This window comes from Jaculus jaculus, chromosome 7 (genome assembly GCF_020740685.1).
Source record: "Jaculus jaculus isolate mJacJac1 chromosome 7, mJacJac1.mat.Y.cur, whole genome shotgun sequence".
Classification (NCBI taxonomy): Eukaryota; Metazoa; Chordata; class Mammalia; order Rodentia; family Dipodidae; genus Jaculus; species Jaculus jaculus.
The window spans coordinates 85,565,035-85,589,365 of NC_059108.1; the positions used below are offsets into that span (position 1 = coordinate 85,565,035).

Below are 24,331 nucleotides of genomic sequence, written 5' to 3' on the forward strand. Positions count from 1 at the left end.
AGTTACACAGTTCCAGGCTAGCCTGAGCTATGTGAGATCACTGTTTTTTCCCCTTTCCTATTTGATTTTTCTTTCTTTTTTTTTCCTTTTTAATTTTTTTTTACTTAGAGAGAGAGAATGGGCATGCCAGGGTCTCTAGACACTGCAAACAACTTCCAGAAGTATGTGCCATCTAGGAAGACTGAGATTGCAGAGTCGCTTGATTCCAGCAGTTTGAGATCAGACACATCGTGAAGAACCAACCCTATTTTGTAAAAGAACAGAGCAATAAATTCTTAAAACTAAAAGTTCTGCTAAGTTACTCATTGCTACATACTGACTTTGAAAAGGATCCGAATGCCATAATAAAACAGAAATGAGATTTTCTCTTTCTTCCTTTCTTTGTCTCTCTCTTTACATCATATATGTCTATCAGCTTTTCGGGGCTAGGGGTGGAACGTGATGGTTTAATTCAGGTGTCCCCCATAAACTTAATGTTCTGAATGCTAGGTTCCCAGCTGATGGAAATATGGGATGAAGGCCTCCTGGAAGCAGTGTATTTTGGGGGAAGGGCTTTTGGGTATTATAGCCAGTTTTCCCTTACTAATATTTGGCACACCCTCCTGTTGCTATTGTCGACCTTATGTTGGCCAGGGGGTGGTGTCCACCCTCTGCTCGTGTCCTCATTTTCCCCTGCCATGGTGGGGCTTCCCCTTTAGCCTGTAAGCCAAAATAAACCTCTTTTTGCCAGAAGCTTCTCTTGGTTGTGTGATTTCTACCAGCCATGTGAACAGGACTGCAACACACACCAAAACTAGATGGTATAACGCAATTGTTAAAACTTCCACATTGGGACAGATCATGGCTTAGGGGTAAAGGCCTATGTCTACGTACCCTAAGGAACCAGGTTGCATTCTGTAGGACCCAGGTAAGCGAGATACACAAGGAGGTGCATGTGTGTGGAGTTAATTTGCAGTGGATAGAGCCCTGGCACACACATTCTCATATTCTCTCTGTGTTCTCAAATCAATATCTTAAAATATTGTTCATTAATTTTATCTTACTGATTTGTTGATTTCATTGATTTATTTTTTTGCATCCTAGATTATTTAATGATTGGATTTTCTAGTTAGCTGGGTATTATTAGATGTATCAGATAATCTGATGTTATATAGCTTCAGGGTAGGAGCTTAAGTCATTAGGTGTGGCTCTCAAGACTCTCAGGTTATTTATCCATGAGTAGGAATTATGAAAACCAGATCCTCTAATTGTCCCTTAGGGTGTGTGGTGCCCCACCCACACCCTTAATCCTGACAACAAGGTGGTTAAGTTTTCTGATCTGTTGAGGGTTCCAAGTCAGCTTGTGACCAGGAGAGACCTTTCCCTGGTGTAATCCCAGTTACCTCTGCTCCTGTTTGGGTCCCGCTGTTGGTTCAAGTTGGTGTGACCAGGTCCCTGGACCGCTGCTCTGTTCCCTGGAGCTGGGCACTGGCAGTGGGGGAGGGGAGGCTGCTGATGCTGCTGTACTTCTCTTGCTGTTCCACGTGTTGTTCTACCTTGTGATCTGCTCCTCCGTTATTCACTGCTGCTCTCCTTCACATTTCTTGAGTTCACGGAGAGCTCAAGTGTGAGTGGAAGCTCCCCTCACCTGGCTTTTCCTGCAGCTCAAGCTGAGCCTGGCAGCTTTATAAGGAAACAAATGAAAGGTTATATAAAACAGAAAGAAAAAAGAGAGAAACAGGAAAAAATTAAGGTTAGGGGCTGGAGGGATGGCTTAGCAGTTAAGGCATTTGCCTGCAACGTCAAAAGACCCAGGTTCGATTCCCTAGGACCCACATTAGCCATATACAGAAGTGGGCATACACATCTGGAATTCATTTGCCGTGGCTGGAGGCCCTGGTGTGCCCATTCTCTCCCTCCCTCTCTCCACCTTTCTCTGTCAAATCAGTAACAAATAAAAATAAAAAAATTTAAAATTTAATGGTAGGCTTCATCTTACGCCCCCCCCTCCCCATCCAGGGCCCTTTGAACTTTGAATAACTCTCCTTGCAGCTGTCTTCTTTATCCCCTCCTCTTAGACCAGCCCCAGGAGTTTCCCCACCCCTACTCACTATGTACTCTGCCCTCCCTTTGTCCCCTCTATTTTTTCCCTCCCTCATATTCCCTTTTTAGCTTGTTGGACTCTACTATTGACTTTTACTTCAACTCATACAAATCTGAACATTTGAAGCCAGAATCCACATGACAGAGAACATGTGGAGTTTGGGTTTCTGTACCTGGCTTACTTCACTTCTCAGGTCCAGATAACAACAATTCCATTGCAAATTTCATTTTAATTTTCATAGCATCACACACTGAAAGAGAGAGAACATGGGAGTACTGAGCATCAGCAGAGGTCTTGAATAAGCTGCGGAATGTCTCTCCACTAGAGGGACACCGAGTGCTTTCCCTTTCTCCTCCCACTCCTTCAGGATTCTGTCTCTGGCTTCTCTGGATTCTGTCTGGAGCTGCTTGCTTTGCAGCTAACCCTGATGTGTCCTCTGATATCAAGCTAGAATAATTTGCATGAAGGTTTGTGTATTAAGCTACTGGTCTCCTGTAGACCTGTTCTGAAAACTCTTTTCTTTCTCTGTGCATTCTAAAACCTATAAAATTTGTCATAAAATTCCTTGAACGTATTTGGACTGAAGATCTGCATACCTACTCTATACTATTTAACATCTTGAGCAATACATGAAAGAATATGGAGACTCCTCAAAATGCTCACAATAGAACTACCGTGAGACCCAGATATACCTTTTTGGCCATATCCCTAAAGATTATATTGGACACCATCCGGGCTTTAGCTGTATTCTTGCATCAGGGTAAAGAAATCTGCATCTGGACACTCAAAAAGCTTGAGAGAGGCTTATGAATACCAGAATGGTTAATGAGGAAGCACTAACTAGATCTGTTGAAAGGGAGGCAAGTTAGAGGCTGAACTGCAGGTGTGGGGAGCCTTGGCATAAAGCAGGGTGAGTTATGCTCAGAGGCATGCATAGGCTTACCTTGAAGGGGGCAGAGCTAGAACTGCAGCTCAGAGCAGCAGGGGGCTCATTGGGTCAGAGATGTCAATCACATTCAGAAGGACCATAAGGGAGCTGTTCTGTGGGGCTAATACAGCCAAAGATCATTTTGCTCTAAACAGGCAACATTGAATTCTCCACAGCTGCTGAAGTTCTAAACACAATGTGGCTTTTACGAACTTTACCTTTTAGCTCCTTTTTTATTTTTTTTGCCGAAAATTATGTACTTTATCACATGACAGGCCAATTGTCACACGTAGGTAGAAGGTTCCTTCCTCGAGCCTGTTAGGTGATGCTGGGCAGGGATGAAGGCAGATCTTCAGAAAAGGGGTGTTTGTCAGAGCCATTAAGAAAAAAATTTCCTGGATAATATTAAGTCTGTTACCCATTCTGGTCCTTATAGCTACATGAATGTGTGTGACATGACATTTGCAGGTGACAGCAATGGGTTGTTTTCAAAGATGATTAACAGTTCTGTCTTTTGTCCTTACCCTGAGAATGTTATGGTTAAAGTGGATGTGAGAGTTAAAACAGTAAAGAACAAACAGGAAGAACAGGAGGGCTTGCCGCAGGGTATGAGAAAGGCAGTGCGACCAGGAAAGACAGAGTTCTGGGAAACAAGACAAAGTCATTCTGGTCTGACTGCAGGCTCTGGTTAGCCCCCTAGGAAGCCCCCTTCATTGCATTCCTTCCTTCAGTTTTGCTTCTCTCTTATCAAGCTTGCAAGTGGGTGCTGAACACTCTCTGAAGATGACCAGCTCCCTGATTAGGAACAAGACACATGGACAGCACGTGTGGACTGATGATTGGAGAACTTCACTTCTCCATTTCTTAGTCCGGTCATTTTATGTTTTAGGTTCTCCCTCTAGCCCAGGCTCACCTGGAATTCACTAGGTAGTCAGGCTGGTCACTAACTCATCATGATCCTCCTACCTCTGCCTTACATGTGCTGGGATTAAAGGAGTGTGCCATAATTCCAAGCAGTATTTTGCTTTTTGAATATACTTTTTTATTTTACATTAGGAATAGCAAGAGAGAGTGAGAAAAATGGCATGCCAGACCTCAGCCACTGTAATCAAACTCCAGAGGCTTGTGCCAACTAGTGGGCATGTGTGACCTTGCACTTGCCTCACCTCTGTGTGTCTTGCTAAGATGGATCTGAAGAGTTGGAGATGGGTCATCGGGTTTATAGGCAAGCATCTTAATTACTAACCCAACTCTCCAGACCGTAACATACCTCTCCATTGATAAACTGTATAATTATAGACAAACCATAATTTCCTACCCCCTCAATTTCCTTTTCCCAACTCCACTCTACATCATGTATCCTCTAAATCGGTCTCTTCATTATTATTATTTTATATTTTGTTTTGTTTTGTTTTTATTTATTTATTTAAGAGTGACAGATGGAGAAAGAGGAAGAGAAAGAGAAATTATGGGAGCACCAGGGCCTCCAGCCACTGCAAATGAACTCCAGACATGTGCGCCCCCTTGCGCATCTGGCTAATGTGGGTCCTAGGGAATCGAGCCTTGAACCGAGATCCTTAGGCTTCACAGGCAAGCGCTTAACCATTAAGCCATCTCTCCAGCCCCTCTTCATTATTTTGATGTCATCTTTTCCTCCTATTATGAGGGTCTTGTGTACTTGATAACTCAGTCCTCTCATTCATGAAATGGGGGTTGAAAATCCTAGTGACATTACAGAAAACCATTGTGATGCTTCAGTAGGAATAGATAGACATCCTGAGAGCTGTTTAAAACACATACCAGCTCAATCTTCATCAGATATTATAATCAGTGCTCTTACTGCTATTAACAAACATTTAAGTACAATAATAAAATGATACTCGATTTTGAGATACGATGTAAAGGTTATGTATTACAATTATTCTAAGGTGTGTTTTTCAACATTAATCTCAAAAAGCTGTGGTGACCTTAATTTTGCTATATTTCCAGCCCAACATCCCACTAGGTATGTTTGTGGGCAGCACCTCCATGCATGGCTAAACTGCTGTTGATCACACACTTCACCCCCTCTCTCATGGAAATGACACTTATAATTCTGGATGTTTTCAACTGTAATTGGCATGATTTAAACTTTTCTCTTAATATACAACATAAAGACAGCATCCAAGTAACCTTCCACAATAATCACCATGTCTGTGGCACTTTTAGTCAACTCACTAGCATTTCAGTACGTTTTATTTCTCTAAAGAACTATAAGTTCTTTAGAGCGTTGAATAAAATGGCTCCAAAAATCCACTCTTAACAAAGTCATCCTTCCTTTGATATACAAGAAACATTCAGCTAAAGGAATGTCAGAGTGAAAAAAATAAGTACAGAAACCCCATTATATACTCGATATATTCATTCTCTATTTTGGTAGACAACTCACTATTTAGTTGCCAATAGACTGCTACTAAGCGGGGAGGTACTAATAGGGGATTTGGGAACCAGCTAAGAGTTGGGTTTTGGCACTCATAAATGAAGCTCTGGTACCTAGACTCATCCACGGTGTACAGGACAAGATGCTGAGGAGCCTGTGGTGGCAATAAGACCCAGCATCCTCCATGACAGCAGCTCTTGGGGCTCCCTTCTCTCCTCTCCCATGGGCCAAGCCCAAAAGGGTGGCACTTCTCCGCCTCAGGCCCTGCTGCCAATCGCCCTTCCTGGCTGTCACACCTGTGGCCTCTCTTACCCTTTTTTCTTGTCCTTTTGGGAAACATGGTACATCCTCAGTGTGACGAGATTGCATATTCTGTCAATGTCCACCAGGCCAGCAACTTTGTGGATCTTTCCCAAGGACTTGTACCCTGGCAGGAAACCAGACTGCTCTGGTTTTGAAGCCCAGCACCCAAAGCACAGGAATCCCTTCATGGCAGAGTTTGTGGCCTTGCTGGCCGCTTGTTTCCTGCAAGATTCTATCCCCTTCCTTTATCCCAGTTCAGCTTGCACTCACCCTCCATCCCCACCCCACTGTCTGTCTATAGTCCTCCCCCCATAGCCCTTCCAATAAGAATATTAGTAAGCCATGTCCCCAGTGTTAGTGCTCACACTAAGCTATGCTAGTCTCAAGCACCATCTGCCTTACCATCTGTGGAACACTCAAACAAGAGGCAGCAGCATCATCTGGTTGCCTAGCAATGTCGTGAATCCATTGTGACAAAGTGGGCAGGTGCCAGCATGCCTCAGAACCAGTGACTACTGAGCCACATCCTCCAGCCTATCCTCTCCAATGATGGTTGACTAGACTTCCCGTGAAATGTCTATAAACATAGACAAGACTTGGACAAGGGTTCTAGTCAAACTCTTTGTTTAGGGCCTGCGGAAAGCAGTCTTTGAGTGAAATTCATGTAAAGTAATGTGAAACTTGAGGGTCCTGGGAATCTCCTGTAAACCCCTAAAATTTCAAATGGTGACCCTAGAAGGATCATGAATTCCCGGCTAGCTTGGGTTACATGGAAAAATGCCTCATGACCCAGCAGAATTTCATGCTGATGAAGCAACGGGGTGTGGGGGGTGAAGTCTACAGCCAGCCCCCCCACATGCTCTCCCCACAGGGCTCCCTCATGGGTCCCCCACCCCAGCAGGACCTCATGGTGTCCCACCCTCTGCGGCAGCGCAGTGTGTCTCTGGACAGCCAGATGGGCTACCTCCCTGCGCCGGGCAGCATGGCCAACCTGCCCTTCTAGCAGGCCTCACTTGGGGCTGGAGCTGGGGCTACTGCAAATATGCTAACCTTAAGTTTCTTCCCTCCAATGTTGGGATGAATGGCCTGGGTTTATGGGCGGGAGGTGGCTGGTGTGGGGAGTGGCATTTGTGGAAACCAGGTGTGCTGGCAACTTCAGGGGAAGTGGCAGAATAGGGTGGGGTGGGATTGGGGTTTGTTCCATTAGGGCCAACAGGACTGCCCCTTGCCCTCCTGATTTCTACAGAGCCTCAGTTTCCCCTTTATGTTTGCACCTCTCCCTCTTTCAGATATGCTTTGGGTCCTTAGGGGAGAAAAAGGATCTTCCACGCTGTCCTTGTGTGCGTCTTTCACCTTGTTAGGTGCTCTTGGGCTCCACGTTCTCCCTCTGGGTTTTCCTCCTGTCTTTCCCTGTCTCATTTCCTCTCCCTGCTGAGAGGGTTACCTCCTCTGCCTCCTTTGATTCCCCTCCTCTCCCACGCCCCCTGCAGGCGGCTGGCCAGGTGGGCAGGTGCCAGCGGAGCTGTAAATAGAGCCCTGCGCTTTTGTGCCGGTTTGTGCGTGTGCTGTATTACTGTGTTTTGATAGAAGTTACACAAAAAAGAGAAAAGGTTAAAAGAGACCCTTCCCCCTGCTTCAGATGATTGCCTCTTCCATTTCCCTGGACCCAGAGCCATGCAGGCCTACGCACCCTTCCACTGAAAGAGTACCATTTCTGTCCTCGCCACATGGTAGGATGACATAGACGCCTCACACGTCAGTTGATGTCAGACCACATAGGCTTCCACCTGGTGAGCCCTAGCAGGACTGAGACACCCGCCCCCGTGGTGGGCGCCTATCTGCTGCTGAGTGATATCCGGGGAGCAGATGTGCACATGTGCACGTGTTTGCCCTCACCGGTGACACCGTCCCAGCTTCCCTTTGGATGTCTGGGTTCCCCTGCTGCTACATCTTAGCCAGAACTTGAAGCTCTTTGCAGCCTAGGATGAAGGAAACGGGATGGAGGTAGTGTCTGTGTGGCCCCCTTGAATGCAGCTATGGCTACAGTAGCCCTGACCAGGTAACCTCTGGGTCCTGATTTCTAAAAGTCATCACTTGCTTCTCACCAAAGAAAGAAGGAACAGGGTTTGGCTGAATCAGTCGGTTTCCCTTCCAGCCTCCACCCCTAGCATGGAATGACGGGAGTGCTGGGGAGGGAAATGGAGGGCCTCCTGTTGCCTTCTCTGTCTACCCACTCTGGTAAGGTCCCTCTGTCCAGGGCTGTGGGCTGTGTACCAGATCTGTCTGCCCACCCAGGTGCAGCCACTGCCTCTCTCCCAGTCCCCTGGTCCTTCCCAGGCAAGCTCCCCACTCGCCACTGGTCAGAGCAGAAGCCATACACAACTGGGTGTTTTGGCCGCAGGAGTACAAACTTCTCCTTTTCTCACTTCCTTTCCTGCCTTGTAAGACCACAGGGTAGTTCCCTGGCTGAGGCTACTCCTGCCCTGCCTCCAGGGCCAAGGGCCATTCTAGACAGGGCGTCTTCTACCAAGGCCCTGTCCCCAGCCTTCCTGATCTGCAGGGCCTGGTTTTGCCTTGGCAGCTGTTAATACAAAGGGAATTTGTGCCCATTTCTCCGAGTCTGGTGCTGTCGTCTTGGTCCACCGCCAGCCAGGTCAAGTACCACTTTACCATCCAGGGCTGGTTGTAGTAGGCTCCTGGCTCCCTCTAGTCCCCCTTTGCCCAGGGGCCATGACCAGGGCCTCTGTTGGGGGTGGAACCGTGTAGAAATTCATTCTTCCTACCAGGCCCGCTGCTTTCCCTGCTCCCATCTGGGCCTTGGGCCCTCATGCACCTACCTAAGACTGCCCAAACTGTCCTCTGCTTCCTGCCCTGAGGAGAGGGCTCAGGCTACAAAAGGCTCCATACCTCTTCAGGTGCCCTCTTCTCCCACCTCCACACCAGCTTTCCAAGGTGAGCTCCACAGGCCAGCCTTTCCCCCTCCATCCATGGCCATACCCCAGCCATTTTGTATCATTATATAAATATATATAAATATATAAATACAATATGTGAAGACATCTTCTTGGTTTTTATGTTGAAACAATTTTTAGCTTGTTCTGGGGGTCTCTGTGCTGCTTGTACTGTATTGACCTGTTTTATAGGTGCCTTTTTTTAAAAAATTTTTATTTATTTATTTTGAGAGCGACAGACACAGAGAGAAAGACAGATAGAGGGAGAGAGAGAGAATGGGCGCGCCAGGGCTTCCAGCCTCTGCAAACGAACTCCAGACGCGTGTGCCCCCTTGTGCATCTGGCTAATGTGGGACCTGGGGAACCGAGCCTCGAACCGGGGTCCTTAGGCTTCACAGGCAAGCGCTTAACCGCTAAGCCATCTCTCCAGCCCTATAGGTGCCTTTTTATTAAAAAGAAAATTCAAGATCAAAAAAAAAAAAAAAAGAAAAATGCCTCCTGAAAATAAACAAGCCACTCTTAGATTCACAACATGCTGTTCCTTTCCCTCCCACATCACCTGCTAGCTAAACTCCATCGACTGGGATTCCACAACATTCTGTAACAATTTTTTTTCCATGTTTTAAAAAGTATTTATTGCAAAGAATGCTGGACACAGTGCAATGCATGGTTGAAATCCAACGCCATCCATTCTAAGGAGAGCAGTACAATGCCTGCAGCCCAGGCACATTGCAGCCACTCCAAGGCAGATGAGGGAGGAGCTGTTCCCACGCATGCACTAACTCCCAGACACCTCTCTGCCCCATGCAGTCCTCCTTTTAACGTAGCTCCCGCCTCCCCTTCAGTGCAGAGATAAAAGGCATCAGTGGTCTGGTTGAAGGTGACATCAGGTAGATTCACAGCTGCCGACGCAAGGGATTCTCTATGGCTAACCCTTATGTCCAGATAACAAAAGTCACCCAAACTTGGACACAAAAGCAAAGGATACAGTCCCCATGTCCCAAAGGCAATGGTATGGTCTTCGGGATCCAAGATGGGGCTTTGGGCTCTGAAAGGAATCGAACCAAAGAGGGCCAGGCTCATTCCAGACATTTATTCCTGTTAGTCTACAGATTTGACGGGGAGGTTGGGGGGGGGGAGCGACACCACTTGTCAGGACCAGGGACACTGACTTCCCTTAGGGCCAGAAGGCCTCTGCAGGCTACAGACAGACAATGTGAGTGGCAAGGCTGAAAAGACCCAGACTTGAAAAGACTCTTGGATGCAGGGAACTGGCTTACCAAGGTCCCGTTTGTGAGCAGCGGAGCACCAGCCACTGGTATGGGTTCCTGCCCTGCATGTCAGTCTGTTGGCCAGCTGAAAAACGGAGCCATAATCGGCTGCATAAACCTACAAGAACTCAGAGGCTCCACAAGGTTGTTTTTATCAGACTCCCATGACATGAGACAAAACTGTGACAGGCTGAGGACTTCTCCTTGGGCACTGGCTGCCTGCAAGGCCTGTTTTCTTCCTTCCTCAGTCCAACAGGTGGACGTTAACAAACACCAGAGAGGGACTAACAGGACTACGGGTAGTTCTGAACCACTCACAGCAAAGGAATATCCTTGCCAGCGGTGCATAGTCCTGTGTGGACAGAGGTGACAATGACCAGGGAAGGAGAGCCCAGGCTCCTTGAGCACTTTGGTGTGTGCACTGTGAAGGTAACCAGGACAGCTGGCCCATCTTTCCATGGTCTCCCCGTTCTGTTCTTGAGAACATCTGGGACAAGGTGGCCTGAGCCCCAGTTCCCCAATATTTCGACATAGGCCTTGGTAGAAGTCAGGAAAGGGCACCTCCAATGTTCCCTTTCCCTTCAGTGTCACAATGTGCCAAAGCAAGCATGCTGTTCGAGGAATGCCAAATGTGGGCGACTGCCCAATGGGCCTGGCCAGCGGCTGCAGCACTTCCATTCCTGGAAGGGAGGGATGGGGAGAGTTGGCCTCGTCTTGACTAGGAGATACTCAGTACCCCAGGAAGACGTGGCTATGAAGAGGACAGGAAGAGCCTGGCCAGGGGTTGCCTTGTGCACCCAAGCAGCTAAGCCACAGTGAGGACATCTCGGTGAGACATTCCATTTCACATTTAGGGCTGCACACTTCACAAAGCAGCCATCTGTCTGCCAGCCACAGCAAAGGGGCCAGAAAGTGGGGCAAAGGAGGAGCTGAACCAGCTGCACAACAAATACCCTGGGGATTCTGAGCATGTCAGCAGCCACATCCAACCCTGTCGCTGGCTGTCAACAAGGAGACCCTGGGCTAGGCTGATGGCTCTGGGCCCTGCCAGCCAAGCACAGTTTCAATGGTGCTCCTGCATGGTGACAATGCCCGTAATGTAAACACGAGAGGAACCTGGAATGACCTCGTGTGGAGACTCAACCAACTCCTGCACAGGGGCCTCAGTGGATGGCATGTGGTCACTGGTGAGCAGAGACTGTGACAAGGGCTTCCTCTGGAGGCCTGGAGATGTCTACATTCTGAGGCCTGTCTCGGTGTGTATTCACAGCTGCCACGTTCTTGATTATGGACTCCAATTTACAACCGTAAGCCACAAGGGTCAGCTTCAGGACCGTGTGCAGGGGACACTTGAGGTAGGGCAGTTGTTTTGATGCCTTGGCTAGGAAGTATGCCAGGAGGCCTCGCCATCACAGCCTGGTGGCAGATGACCAGCGCGTGCTCCAGTCTCTCCACTTCCAAGATGACAGGCTCCAGTCGCTGGACCAGGTCCTCATAGGACTCACCATTCGGGTACCGGTAATGTTACTTGTCCTGTTCCTGCAGGGCGAACTCCAGTGGATAATGGGCCTGAATTTCCTCGTAGGTCATTTCCTCACAGACGCCCATATCTATCTCATTGAGGACCTTCCACTGCTCATAGGGCACACCCAATGCCTCCGCGGTCTGGATGGTTCTTTTCATCTGGCTGGTCCAGACCTTCAGATGCTTGATGTTCTGGTTGCTGATGAACTGAGCCATACCCTTGGCAAACTCCCTGTCCCGGGGAGATAGTCCTTGGTCCCAGCCAATCCGGCCCTTGAGGTTGAGCTCGCTCTCCCCATGCTGGCACAGGTAGATGGAGCGGGAGTCACATGGATGTTCATGAGGTAATATACGATTCGGCTCTGGATATGGTCGGCTACACGGTTTGCCCCATAGCTCTGCCCCACATCCATGATCTTGATATAGGACAGATCCCTGTCCAGGTCCTCATCCAGTGGCTCATAGGAGTTCTCATAGCACTCGATGTGCCTCATGAAATCCTCCGTGGCTAACATAATCAGGGCTGCCCAGTTTCACTTGTACGATGTTGGCAGCTATGACTTCGGGATCCACACAGATAGACTCAACGACGAAGGTCTTATAGCCGTTCTGCTCCCCAAAATTAAAGATGGTTGCTCTCCATTCTCTGGTGGTATTAGTTGCATCAAAAACCAACACATGTCCCCCATCCTCACCGAGAAACGTCCGGACGTCCCAGAGAGCGGCCAGGGCACACTGCTTCCGGATTTTCAGGCTCTCCTCATTGTATAGGAAGAAAAACTCAAAAGATTTATAGGTCTTGACCATGTCCCATTGATACTGGCCAACGTTGAATTCCCGAGTGGCCACACCAATCCAGTTCAGGTAGCGGGTCAGCTTCTTAGAAATGTAGGTCTTGCTCCTGGCAAGCAGGCCCACAATGACGATGAGTGTTGGGCAGTTGGTCATGCAACACCACGTTGGCAGGCGTGCAGAGCCGGCTGGCCATTGCTGTAGGGCATTCAGATCTTCTTCAGGGGATTCTGGGTCAATCCTCTTGGGGACACCATCCCTCATTCCCCCACAGCCACCCCACCACCACATACGCCCACAGCCAGGCTGGGATGAATCAATCGGACTGCGTCCACATTCTGTAACAATTTAATGTAACCCCTTACTATTTGATATTACCCCTGAAGACTATGTTCCTTTTAATTTTCTTTTTCATATTGTTTTAGAGAGGAGGAGAGGGAAAGAGATAATTGGCACACAGGGTCTCATCCACTACCATTGAACTCTAGACTCTTTTGCCACCTCGTGGGTATGTGGGAGATTGCACTTGCCTCCCTATTGTGTATTTGGTTTACTGGGATCTGCAGAGTTGAACATGGGTCTTTAGGCATCCCTGTCAAGTGCCTTAACCACTAAGCAATCTCTCCAATGTTTGTAACCTGAATAAATATTTTAAGACTCAGTTTACCCATTTTATCTTATTCTCTAGTAAAAGCCTTGTATTTTAGCAAAGCATAATATAACTTCAGTGATCTGACAGATAAGTCTATAAAGGATTGAAAGCAAGAGAGATAATAGGAGCTTTTGTGGGCTTTGAGAATCAATGGGATCTCAAGGCCATGAATTGGACCTGCCATCTTCAGCATGAGGCACCAATATTGAGGAAGTGATGACTCCCTTAATCCCTGCCTCTTGCTCTACTGATATTCCTGGCACAATCATGGATCCCAGGGGAGAAGCCATAATCAGGTGTAATTATGACTATTAATGCACTGCCAAACCTCTGCCCAGCCTTCTCAAGGAGTGTAATATCTTAAATGTACCTCAAGATTTCTCCCTAAATAAACTGAATAATTCATAATATAATCTTTGGTGTTGCAGATAGAACAGAAAGTAGGGTGGGTTTATCTAACAAGCAGTGGTTAACTGCCCTAGGTGACCCCAACATTTTGGTGGATCTACTAGAGTCCTGGAGTGTCAGAACCTCCTCACTCATTCTCATTCAACTGTATCCATTTAAAGGTAGCCCTATAGGGATGGAGAGATGGCTTAGCAATTAAGGCACGTGCCTGTGTAGCCTAAGGACCCATTTTCAATTCCCTAATACCTACCTACACCAGAAGCACAAGATGACACCTGTACCTGTAGTTTGTTTGCAGTGGTTAGTGGCCCAGGGGCACCCGTTCTCTCTCTATCTATCTGTCTCTTCCTCTCTCTGTCTTCCTCCTTTTCTCTTTCAAATAAATAAATAAATTTTTTTTATCTAAATATATTAGTCATACAGTTTCTAAGTTTCTTGCCCACATAACTCCCAGAATCAGGGGGTTTCTCCCTCAAATACCAATAACCCTACAGAGGAAGGCCTCAGAGGAAAGCGGTAGAGGAGCAGTAGTATGAAAAGAATTTTCTGAAACACAAATTTAAAATACAATAAAGGCCTTCTTATCTACAGAAAAGGAAAAAGGCTGGGGTCCCAGATTATATATATATATATATCCTTTCATTCTCCACGTAGGTTTCAGTTTGTAGTAGTGGCATCCCATGCCAGCTAGTTTGATTCTCTTTTTGTGTTTGAGGAAAGAGCAAGTTCTGTGATGGACTTGACTGGGCGTGGTGATACATGACACACTGCTACTAACACAGCATTCTGAAGGCAGGAGTAGGTGGTTGGCTAAGCTCAAAACTCACCTTGACTGCAGACTAAGGTCCAGGATAGCCCGAGGTATACTGAGACCCTCCTATTTAGGAGAGGAAAAGAGAAAAAGAAAAACCCTTTTTCATACAGATGTCAGATCTGGGCTTTCCATTGGTCAGACTAAACGTGGGCTGGAAGGATGCAGAGTCATGCCCAGTGCTGGAGCCCACTGTGGTAGCTCCAGATGCAGAGTTCCTCTGCACCTTGGGGTGGGGGATGGATAGAGGGAGCAGCCCTCCAGCGCAGTGGGGCCTCAGGGCTTTCAGCTCTCCAAGCGAATGCTTCCTGGGCTACTGCTAGCTTGATGAGCTGGCTTCTCTTGCAACCTGGGCTTGAGGCCAACTGCCTGTAGCAGGAGAGCTCAGGACCATCTGCTCTCCAAGGGAATGTTTATGAGTGCCCTCTTGATGCTCTGGGGCCCCCAGTGTTGTCTACCACTTAGCATACTGACATAAACTTTTGGACCCACTGTGAGTCTATGAGTAACAGGCATAGGAATCTCTAAATCATTTATAAGATGGCTCAGTGTTTTAAAGTTTTAACTGGTATTGATGAGGATTCATATCCCCTATTTTCCCTGACATTTGTTATTTATGGCTTTGTTGTAGTTATTTTGTTATTAGTTCACTGTAATTTGATATGTATATTCTTAGAAATTCATGATCCTAGGCTCTGCAAAATGATCAGTGTTTGTGACATTTAAAAATAACCACCATTCAGTGTGTTCATTACACTGGTATGGCAGAAATATTGAAATAATAAAGTTTATAGGATACCTTATGAGCATACAAAAACAATACTTATTTCTGAATATGAAATCAGGAATACTATATGATTTACAATAGCATCAAAACCTTTAAAACTGTTCACAACAGAATGAGGCTAAGCTGTGGAAGCATACACTGCAAACTATGAAAGGTATGAAAGAAATGATAGGCCTGCCTCCAGAGAGCCCCAAATTGTAGGCTTGGCTTTTGTTACTGGTCTGAGGGGTTGGGGGGGTGTCGGATCCCAAGGCAAACCTGGCGCCCAAAGAAGATGCTGGGCAAGGTGCTTTCAAGTTTCATGTTATCCGTGAACGCGGAACCTTGAGGAGACCAGGTCACCGGCCAAGCCACAGGGCGCTGAGGGACTCAGCAGTCACTGTCGCGGAGGCCGCGAACACTGCTCTCCCGAGTACCGGGGACAGCGAAGCTGCCCGCAGCGTTCCTCGGGCTTCACCCCCTCAGTGGCCGGGGCCGGCGGACGGGTCCGGAGTCGTGTCCGCGGAGATGGCCTGGCTATCCTGACCCGTGAGCCTGAGACCTCGCAGCGGAGGGCCGCGGCTTCCGTAGCTTCCCGGAAGTCCCCACCCACGCGCGAACGCCGGGCAGTGCCGGGGGGCGGGGCCAGGCTCGTCCAATGGGAAGATCTGGTCCCGCCCTCCCGCCCTGGTCCCCTGCTTCCTTCTGTTCTCCTCCCCTCCAGGGTCTCCAGTGCCAGGTATTCAGGAAGATGTGCAAGAAAGCTGAGGCCTACCTCTGGACCACTGAGCCGGTGCATCTTTCCAAGGATATTCAGCAGTGGAAGCCCTGACTCCTGAGGAGAGATATTTTATATCTCATCTTCTGGCTTTCTTTGCGGCCAGTGACGGCATGAAAAAGGAAACTTGGTAGACCGATTTAGCCAAGGAGTTCAAATTACAGAACCTCGCTCTTTCTCTGGGTTCCAAATTGCTATGGAAACATACATTCTGAGATATAGAGGCTCCTTGTTGACACTTATATTAAAGATTCCAAAGAAACGGAATTCTTTTCCAATGCCTGTTTGAAGAAGGCAGAGGGCCTTGAGTTGGATTGGGGACAAAAGCGCTACTTATGCAGAACGTGTTATAGCTTTTGCTATTGTGGAAGGAATCTTCATTGCTGTTCCTTGGGCTCAAGAAACAGGGACTGTTGCCGGCCTCACATTTTCCAACGAGCTTATTAGAGGAGATGAGGGTCAACACTGATTTTGCCCATCTGGGGTCGAGCACCTGGTTCACAGATCATCAGAGCACTGAGTCAAGGAAATAATTATTAATGCTGTCAGCAGGGAACAGGACTTCCTCACAGAAGCCTGTCTGTGAAGCTCAAAGGGGTGAATTGCACGTTAATGAAGCATTACATTGAAAACGCCTTAGGCTTCACAGACAAGCACTTAACCAGACAAGCACTTAACCGCTAAGCCTTCTCTCTGGCCCAGGAAGAGTAATTTGGAATGAGTTTTGCGTCCTGTTTATTCTCTTCAATGACAGGATACAGTTGAAAGATACTGCCTGGAAGTTTTCCTTTTCAGTTTGGTTCATTTTCAGTTTTTGTGATTTACATAGTTGTTTGATTCATCTGCCTAGAGAATAATCCTACAAGAGAGTCTTAAAGCAAAAGACACCTATTATTCCTTCAAAATCTGCATTGTTTCAAGTTTTACAGTCTATTCACAGTATGTCAGCAGTTCCTGACTATAAAGCAGAAACACAAATCACAAGGCTCTTCTAAAATGCAGATGTGCATAGCTAGAGCACAGTGGTCCTGGGTGGGATGTGGAGGTAACGAGGGAAGGAGAGAAAGCAAAAGTTCGTGTGCTCAGAATGTGGCTCAAGTCTTTGGAGCTAAAAATAAATTCTTTGGACTGGGGAAGATGGCTGAGCGGTTAAGACGCTTGCCTAAAAAGCCAAAGGACCATGGGGTCCTTTGGCTTTGCAGGCAAATACATTAACCATGGAGCTATCCCTCCAGCCCAGTATTTTTAACTCATTTATTTATTTATTCATTTTTGGTTGGTGAAGGTACAGTCTCACTCTAGTTCAGGCTGACCCACAATGCAGTATGTAGTCTCAGTATGGCCTCGAGCTCAGCGTGGTCGTCATTCCTCCGCTTCCCAAGTGCTGGGATTAAAGGCGTGCACCACCACACCTGGTCCTAAGTTAAACTCTCTATCAACAACCAACTTACCACGCATTTTCACAGTGTATCATGATCACAATCCTCTCCCGCCATCCTCTTTTTTCTCTCTCACCATGCCTCTCCACTTGAGGGGGAAATCTGTTTCTGGCAAATGTGTGGTGAACTTTGTTTTCTTTCTTTCTGTCTTCCTTCCTTTGTTCCTTCTTTTTTTTTCTCACAAATAACAGAGAAATTGAGAGAAAGATAGAGAAAGAAAAGGAGAGGGAGAGAGAAAGAGAAAGAAATGAGAGAAAGAATGGGAGTGCCGGGGTCTCTAGCCACTGCAAATGAACTCCAGACTTATGCGTCGCCATGTACATCTGGCTTAACTGGGTACAGAGGAATCAAACCTGGGTCCTTTGGCAATGCAGGCAAGTGCCTTAACCACTAAGCAATCTCTCTAGCGCCTGTATGGTTAACTTTGAATGTCTGTGGTTGAGAGCGATACAGACGTCCTGAGGTTTTGTAGGAAGTGCTCAGATCAGGAGATGAATGTCAAGTTCAGCTGTATAGAGAGTTTCAGTCCAGCCTGAGATACATGACAGCCTGTCTCTAAAGTGAAATCATGAAAACCACCACCACTTTGTATCTGGAAGACAGTATGGCAAAGCACTTCTTTCCTTTCTTTGGCTCTTACTTTCTTTCAGCCACTTCTTTGAAAGTTGTCCCTGAATCATGGAGAGTGTAATACATTGCCTTACTTAGTGCTGAACATGACACTGTCACCTCTCAGCATTTTGGTAACTCTTGAATCTCCCCATTGCTCAATACCATCTGAAAAGAGAAGCTTTTGTTTTAAATGTTTTTGTTCAATTTATTTCTTCTTAACAACTTCCATGATTGTAAACAATATCCCATGGCAAGAAGCTTCATTTTTTATGGTATATTTACTGGTTTGTTTATATTTAATTTAAACACGTGTGCACACACACAACCTAATTTACAGTGTGCCTTGCATATTTCAGGCAAGTAAGTGCTTACAGTGATCTTTATCTCCAGACCAATTCTTTTGTGTATATTCCAATTTTTAGAACTTAAGACTGCAATGCTATTTGCTAGTTGGAGGCTATCTACATGTAAGATTATTTTTTAACAATTCTGTCCTTGTGGAATCTTTAAGTTATGCTATATACATATTTATCATTATTTTTCAGTGCAATCACTCCACCAGTGAGCTATATACCTAGTCCCAGAAGATATACAAATATACTTTTTGTGGATTTTTTTGGGGGGTAAGAATCTCATAGAAGGTTGTGGTGGTGCACACCTTTAATCCCAGCATATGGTAGGCAGAAGTAGTAGGATCACAGTGAGTTCAAGGCCAGCCTGTAACCACATAGTGAATTCCAGGTCAGCCTGGGATGGAGTGAGACCCTACCCTGAAAAACCAGCACCACCAACAACAAAAAGAATCTCATGGTAGCTCAGACTGGCCTTAAATTCCTGATCCTATTGCCCTCATCTTTTTGAGTGATAACATTATAGGTATATGCAACCATGTGTGGCTGTAGCAGAGAGCTTCAGGTTCACTGAGATGAACTTTCAGACCAGGCACAATTCTGGAGGAAGGGATTTATTGAAGCTTACAGATCCAGGGGAAGTTCCATAATGGCAGAAGAAGCTGGCCTGCCTTCACAGGCCCAAGCAGAGAGAAAGAAGTACAAGCCTCAAGGTCAAAAGCCACAGCACACTTCAGGAACTCCAGCTAGGCACACGTTGCATATCTTTAGATTGAAATTGGAAACCTACCACCACACCTTAAGATCACCCAGTGACATTGCCTCCAGCCAGGTAGCCAGCAGATGCACACTACAAACAATAAGGAACTGCATATATTGGGGGCCTTCTATTCTATTCAAACCACCACAGTGGCTAAATATAATCGTTTTATTTTAAAAAATACTCTTGAGCCAGGCATGGTAGTGTACACCTTTAATACCAGCACTCAGAAGGCAGAGATAGGAGGATCACTGAGAGTTGGACGCCACCCTGAGAACGAAGCTCTATTTAAAAATTTTTTTTAACATAATTTATTTATTTTTATTATAGAGTAAGAGAGAGAACAAATGAACTCCAGACGCATGTGCCACTTGTGCATCTGGCTTATGTGATTACTGGGGAATTGAACCTGGGTCCTTAGGCTTCACAGGCAAGTGCCTTAAGCACTAAGCCATCTCTCCACCCTGAAAATGTTTTTATTTACTTATTCGCTAGCAAAGAGAGACAGAGAGAAGGGAGAGAGAGACAGAAAGAATGGGTGTGCCAGAGCCTCCAGTTGCTGCAAATGAATTCCAGATTCATGTGTCACATTGTGCATCTTGCATTATATGGGTACCATGGAATCAAAGCGAGTTTAGTAGGCTTTGAAGGTGAAAGACTCCCAGAGGGAGTATTTGAGAACGACAGAGAAAGAAGCAGAGAGAAAGAGAGAAAATGGGCACACCAGGGCCTCCAACCACTGCAAATGAACTCCGGATACATGCTCAATTCCACAGGACCCACAGAAGCCAGATGTACAATGGGGCGAATGCGTCTGGAGTTCCTTTGCAGTGGCTGGAGGTGCTGGCGCACCCATTCTCTCTCTATATATCTCTGCTTCTTTCTCTCTCTTGCTCTCAATTAACTGAACAAAAATAAACCAAAACCAAAGTTTCATGGTGGAGAGATGGCTCAGCGGTTAAGGCACTTGCCTGCAAAACTTAACAAATAAACAAACAAATAAAGCCAGAGACAGAAAGTGGCACATGCATGTGGAGTTTCCAGTCACAGGAGCCCCAGCATGCCTATTCTCTCTATTTCCCTTCTGTCTCTCTCTCTCTCTTTTTCACTAAATGTAAGTAAATAAATAAATAATTATTAAATCCTAGGAACAAAGCAGCTGGAGGTAATGCTCAGTGGTAGAAATCATAAGCCACCAGGATGGGTCTCCACATGACCAACAACAACAACATGCCGAGGCTGGCCTTGATGTCACTATGTAGCCAAGGCTGGCCTCAATCACAGTGTGGCTCTCCTCCCTCCCTGCCCTCCCCCCACCCCATCCCTGACTCTCTCTGTCTCTCTCTCTAGTAAATAATTTTTTGAGAACGAAATGAACAGGTTTGTTGGTGTGCACCTTTCATCCCAGCACTTGGGAGGCTTAGGTAGGAGGATCACCTTGACTTTGAGGCCACCCTGGGACTACATAGTGAATTCTAGGAGAGCCTGAGATAGAGGGAGACTCTACCTCAAACATAAAAGAAACAAAACAAACACAACAAAAAAGAAGCCCAGGCAGCAGCAGCCAGGCGTGGTGGCATACACCTTTAATTCCCGCACTTTGGAGGCAGAGGTAGGAGGTTCACCACGAGTTCCAGGTCAGCCTGAGCTAGAGGAATACCCTATCCTAAAAAAAAAAAAAAAAAAAACCAGCTGGGCGTGGTGGCGCACGCCTTTAATCCCAGCACTTGGGAGGCAGAGGTAGGAGGATCACTGTGAGTTCGAGGCCACCCTGAGACTACATAGTGAATTCCAAGTCATCCTGGGCTAGAGTGAGACCCTACCTAAAAAACCAAAAAAAAAAAAAAAAAAAACCCAAGCAAAGCATAAATAAATTTTTTAATAAATGTACACGTGTATATGTAATAATAAATAATAAATGTATATATATGTATATGAAATAAATAAAATACTAGTAGAAAGAGAGGAAGTAAAGAGAGGGAGAGAGAGAGATAGAGACAGAAGAAGAATTTCAATGCTCCCTCCAATTGTCTTTCTACAGTATGATTTTCAGCATCCTGATTCTACTGACTTTGTTCTAAGGGAAGAGATATGGGTTGAAGAAATAAAGCTTTGTGTAGACACTGGATATTACAGTTGACACAAGGTCTTCTTTTTCCTTTCCTTTCTTCCAGCCTCGCTCTTCCTCATTTTTATTTTTGAAGATGGGAGTCTCATGATGTGGCCCAGCCTATCACATGTAGAAATTACAGGCATGGGGCTGGAGAGATGGCTCAGCAGTTAAGCGCTTGCCTATGAAGGACCCCGATTTGAGGCTCTATTCTCCAGGACCCACGTTAGCCAGATGCACAAGGGGGAGCACATGTCTGGAGTTCATTTGCAGTGGCTGGAGGCCCTGGCACGTCCATTCATTCTCTCTACCTCTCTCTCTCTACTTCTTTCTCTGCCTGTATGTCACTCTCAAATAAATACAAAATAAACAAAATTATTAAAAATAAAAAAAGAAATTACAGGCATGAGTGACACAGCAGGCTGGTTACTGAGACCCAAGAGTAATGTGGATCTAACCTCATCACCTGCACCACCTTTGTGTGGTTGCCTTTAAGGTAGGGTCTCACTCCAGGCTTCCCTGGAACTCACTCTGTACTCCTGGCTGGCATTGGACTGACAAAGATCTTCCTACCTCTGCCTCCCCAGTGCTGGAATTAAATGTGTGCCCACCATACCTTGCCAGCCTAAATTCTTTGAAGTATGCATTTCTGCCACTGATGATATAATCCAGTTTTGCACTGCAGACATAAAACCCCCAGTGCAGGCTGGAGGGATGGCTTGCAGTTAAGGCGCTTGCCTGCAAAGCCAAAGCACCCAGGTTCAATTCCCCAAGACCCACATAAGCCAGATACACAAGGGAGCATATGTGTCTGGAGTTGATTTGCAGTGGCAGGAGGCCCTGGTGTTCCCATTCTCTCTCTTCTGTCTCTTTCTCTCCTCCAAACATATATATATATATATTTGAGGGGGTTCGAGGTAGGGTCTCACTCTGGCCCAGGCTGATATGGAATTTACTATGTAGTTTCAGGGTGGCCTCAAATTCAGGGCAATCCTCCTTCCTCTGCCTCCTAAATGCTGTGTTTAAAGGTACATACTCCATACCTGGCTTAAAAAAATACATCTTTATTTCTTTATTTTTGTTTTTCGAGGTAGGGTCTCACATTAGCTCAGGCTGACCTGGAACTCTCTATTTAGTCTCAGGTTGGCCTTGAACTCACGGTGATCCTCCTACCTCTACTTACCAATACCTGGGATTAAAGGTTTGCGCCACAACACACCGCGAAAAAAATGTATTTTAAAAACAAACCTATATTAAGAATAGTGCTGAACGACTGCACTGCATCCCAGCCCCAAAGAGGGAAAACTGGGAGAGGACTCAGGAAAGGGTTCTAGAAGGGCAGACCTAGACTCTGCAGCTGGTAATCACCCACACTTGACAGGCTTTGGCAGAAGGATCTAAAGTTCAAGGTCACCCTGGGTAAACTGGCACACCTCCTCTGAATGAAACAAAACAGTGAATGGTGGTGGTTGATGTCTGGGTAGGGACAAATGCTTATAATCCCACCACATGAGAGTTTGAAGTTTTGTGAAAGAGTAAAAATTTGTGGCTAGCCTGGGCTACATTGTGAGACCTACTCCAACAAAAAAAAAAAAAAAAAACTGAAAGTGGGCTGGAGACTTGGCTTCATGGTTAATGTGTTTGCCTACAGAGCCAAAGGATGCTGGTTCCATTGCCTAGAGGACACATAACTCAGAAGCTCATGGTTGCACATGTGTCTGGAGTTCCTTTGCAGTGGCTAGAGGCCTTGGTACATATATTTTCTCTCTTTATCTCTCTGTCTCTCTCACTCACATTAATCAATCAATCAATCAATCAATGTATGTCTGTGCTACCCAGGGATAATGATAAAACTTTTGTAAAACAAATATTTTATTTATGTGTTTATAAAAAAGAGACAGATAGAGAGAAAGAGAGAATGGGCACTCCAGGGCCTCTAGCCAGTGCATAGGAACTCCAGACAGATGTGCCCCCTTGTATGTCTGGCTTATCTGGGTCCTGGGATATCAAACCTGTGTCCTTAGGCTTCACAGGCAAATGCTATAACTGCTAAGCCATTTCTCCACTCCTTCATAAAACCTTTAATCCCAGCACTTGGGAGGCTGAGGTCAGATGATCCAGGTAGTGAGTTCCAGGTCAGCTTCCACAGACTGAGACCATGCATCAGAAAAGAAAAATAGTGTAGGCCAGGCTTGCTAGCTCACACCTTTAACCCCAGCCCTGTATCAAGTCCTAGGTAGGACTGTGATATTGAGTTCCAGGTCAGCCTGGGTAGAGTGAGACCCTACAGAAAACAAACAAAACAATAATAAGGTGTGGTTGGTAGCACACGCCTTTAATCCCAGCACTGCATCAGAGACCTAGGAAGGAGGATCACTGTGAGTTCAAGGCCAGCCTGGCCTAGAGTGAGATTCTATTAAGTTGGTTGTGGTGTGGGTGGTGCCTCACTTCAGTTCCTGTCTGGCAGCATAAAAGCAGGAGTCACAGAAAAGGTTCCTCCTAGAGAAGCTTCTGGCTCACAGTTGGCTGGTCTGTGCCACTAGCTGGTGAGCATCTTCTCGTCGGTGAGCAGATATCAGGTAAGGGCAGGGCAGGGCTGGGTGGGGAGGCAGGTAGCGAGGTAGTCAGGCTGTGTAGGAGATGGTGGGGCACAAGGTCAACAGGAAAGACTCCCCAAGAATCAGGCAAGGGTTTTGGAGGGGAGAGCTTCTCCGAGAATCAAAAGCTGAGGGGATGGGTTCTCAAGGCCATTGAGGGGCCTTTTATGTATGCAACCTTGTTTTGAGATTGTGAGCCTTGTTTTGAGATTCCATGGTCACCCAAGGGCTGTGTCCGTGATTTTTTTTGTTCATTTTTATTTATTTAGTTGAGAGCGACAGAGAGAGAGAAAGAGGCAGAGAGAGAGAGAGAGAGAGAGAGAGAGAGAGAGATTGGGCATGCCACAGGGCCTCCAGCCACTGCAAATGAACTCCAGATGCGTGCACCCCCTTGTGCATCTGGCTAACGTGGGTCCTGGGGAATGGAGCCTTTAACCAGGGTCCTTAGGCTTTACAGGCAAGCGCTTAACTGCTAAGCCATCTCTTTAGCCCTCTGTCCCTGATTTTATTTTTCTAAGAAAGGTCTCACTCTAACCCAGGCTTGCCTGAAATTTTAACAATGTAGTCTCAGGATGGCCTGGAACTCATGGTGATCCTATCTCTGCCTCTCCGGTGCTGGGATTAAAGGTGTGTGCCTCCACGACCAGCTCTTCTGCCTTTTATTATTGATTATTCTTTTTCTTTTTAAATTTTTTGCACTGTTTTTTGTTTGTTTGCAGAGAAAGAGAGAGAGAATGAGCATGCCAGGTCCTCCAGCCAAGTCAATTGACCGCCTGG

At 46.4% G+C, this 24,331-nt stretch overlaps 2 pseudogenes; one reads left to right on the forward strand and one right to left on the reverse strand.

Annotated features, from left to right (window-relative positions):
- Nucleotides 1–9,762: 9,762 nt before the first annotated feature.
- LOC123462141 lies at nucleotides 9,763–13,624 on the reverse strand (annotated as a pseudogene).
- Nucleotides 13,625–15,659: 2,035 nt separating this feature from the next.
- LOC123462326 overlaps nucleotides 15,660–24,331 on the forward strand; it is a 10,891-nt pseudogene continuing 2,219 nt past the window's right edge.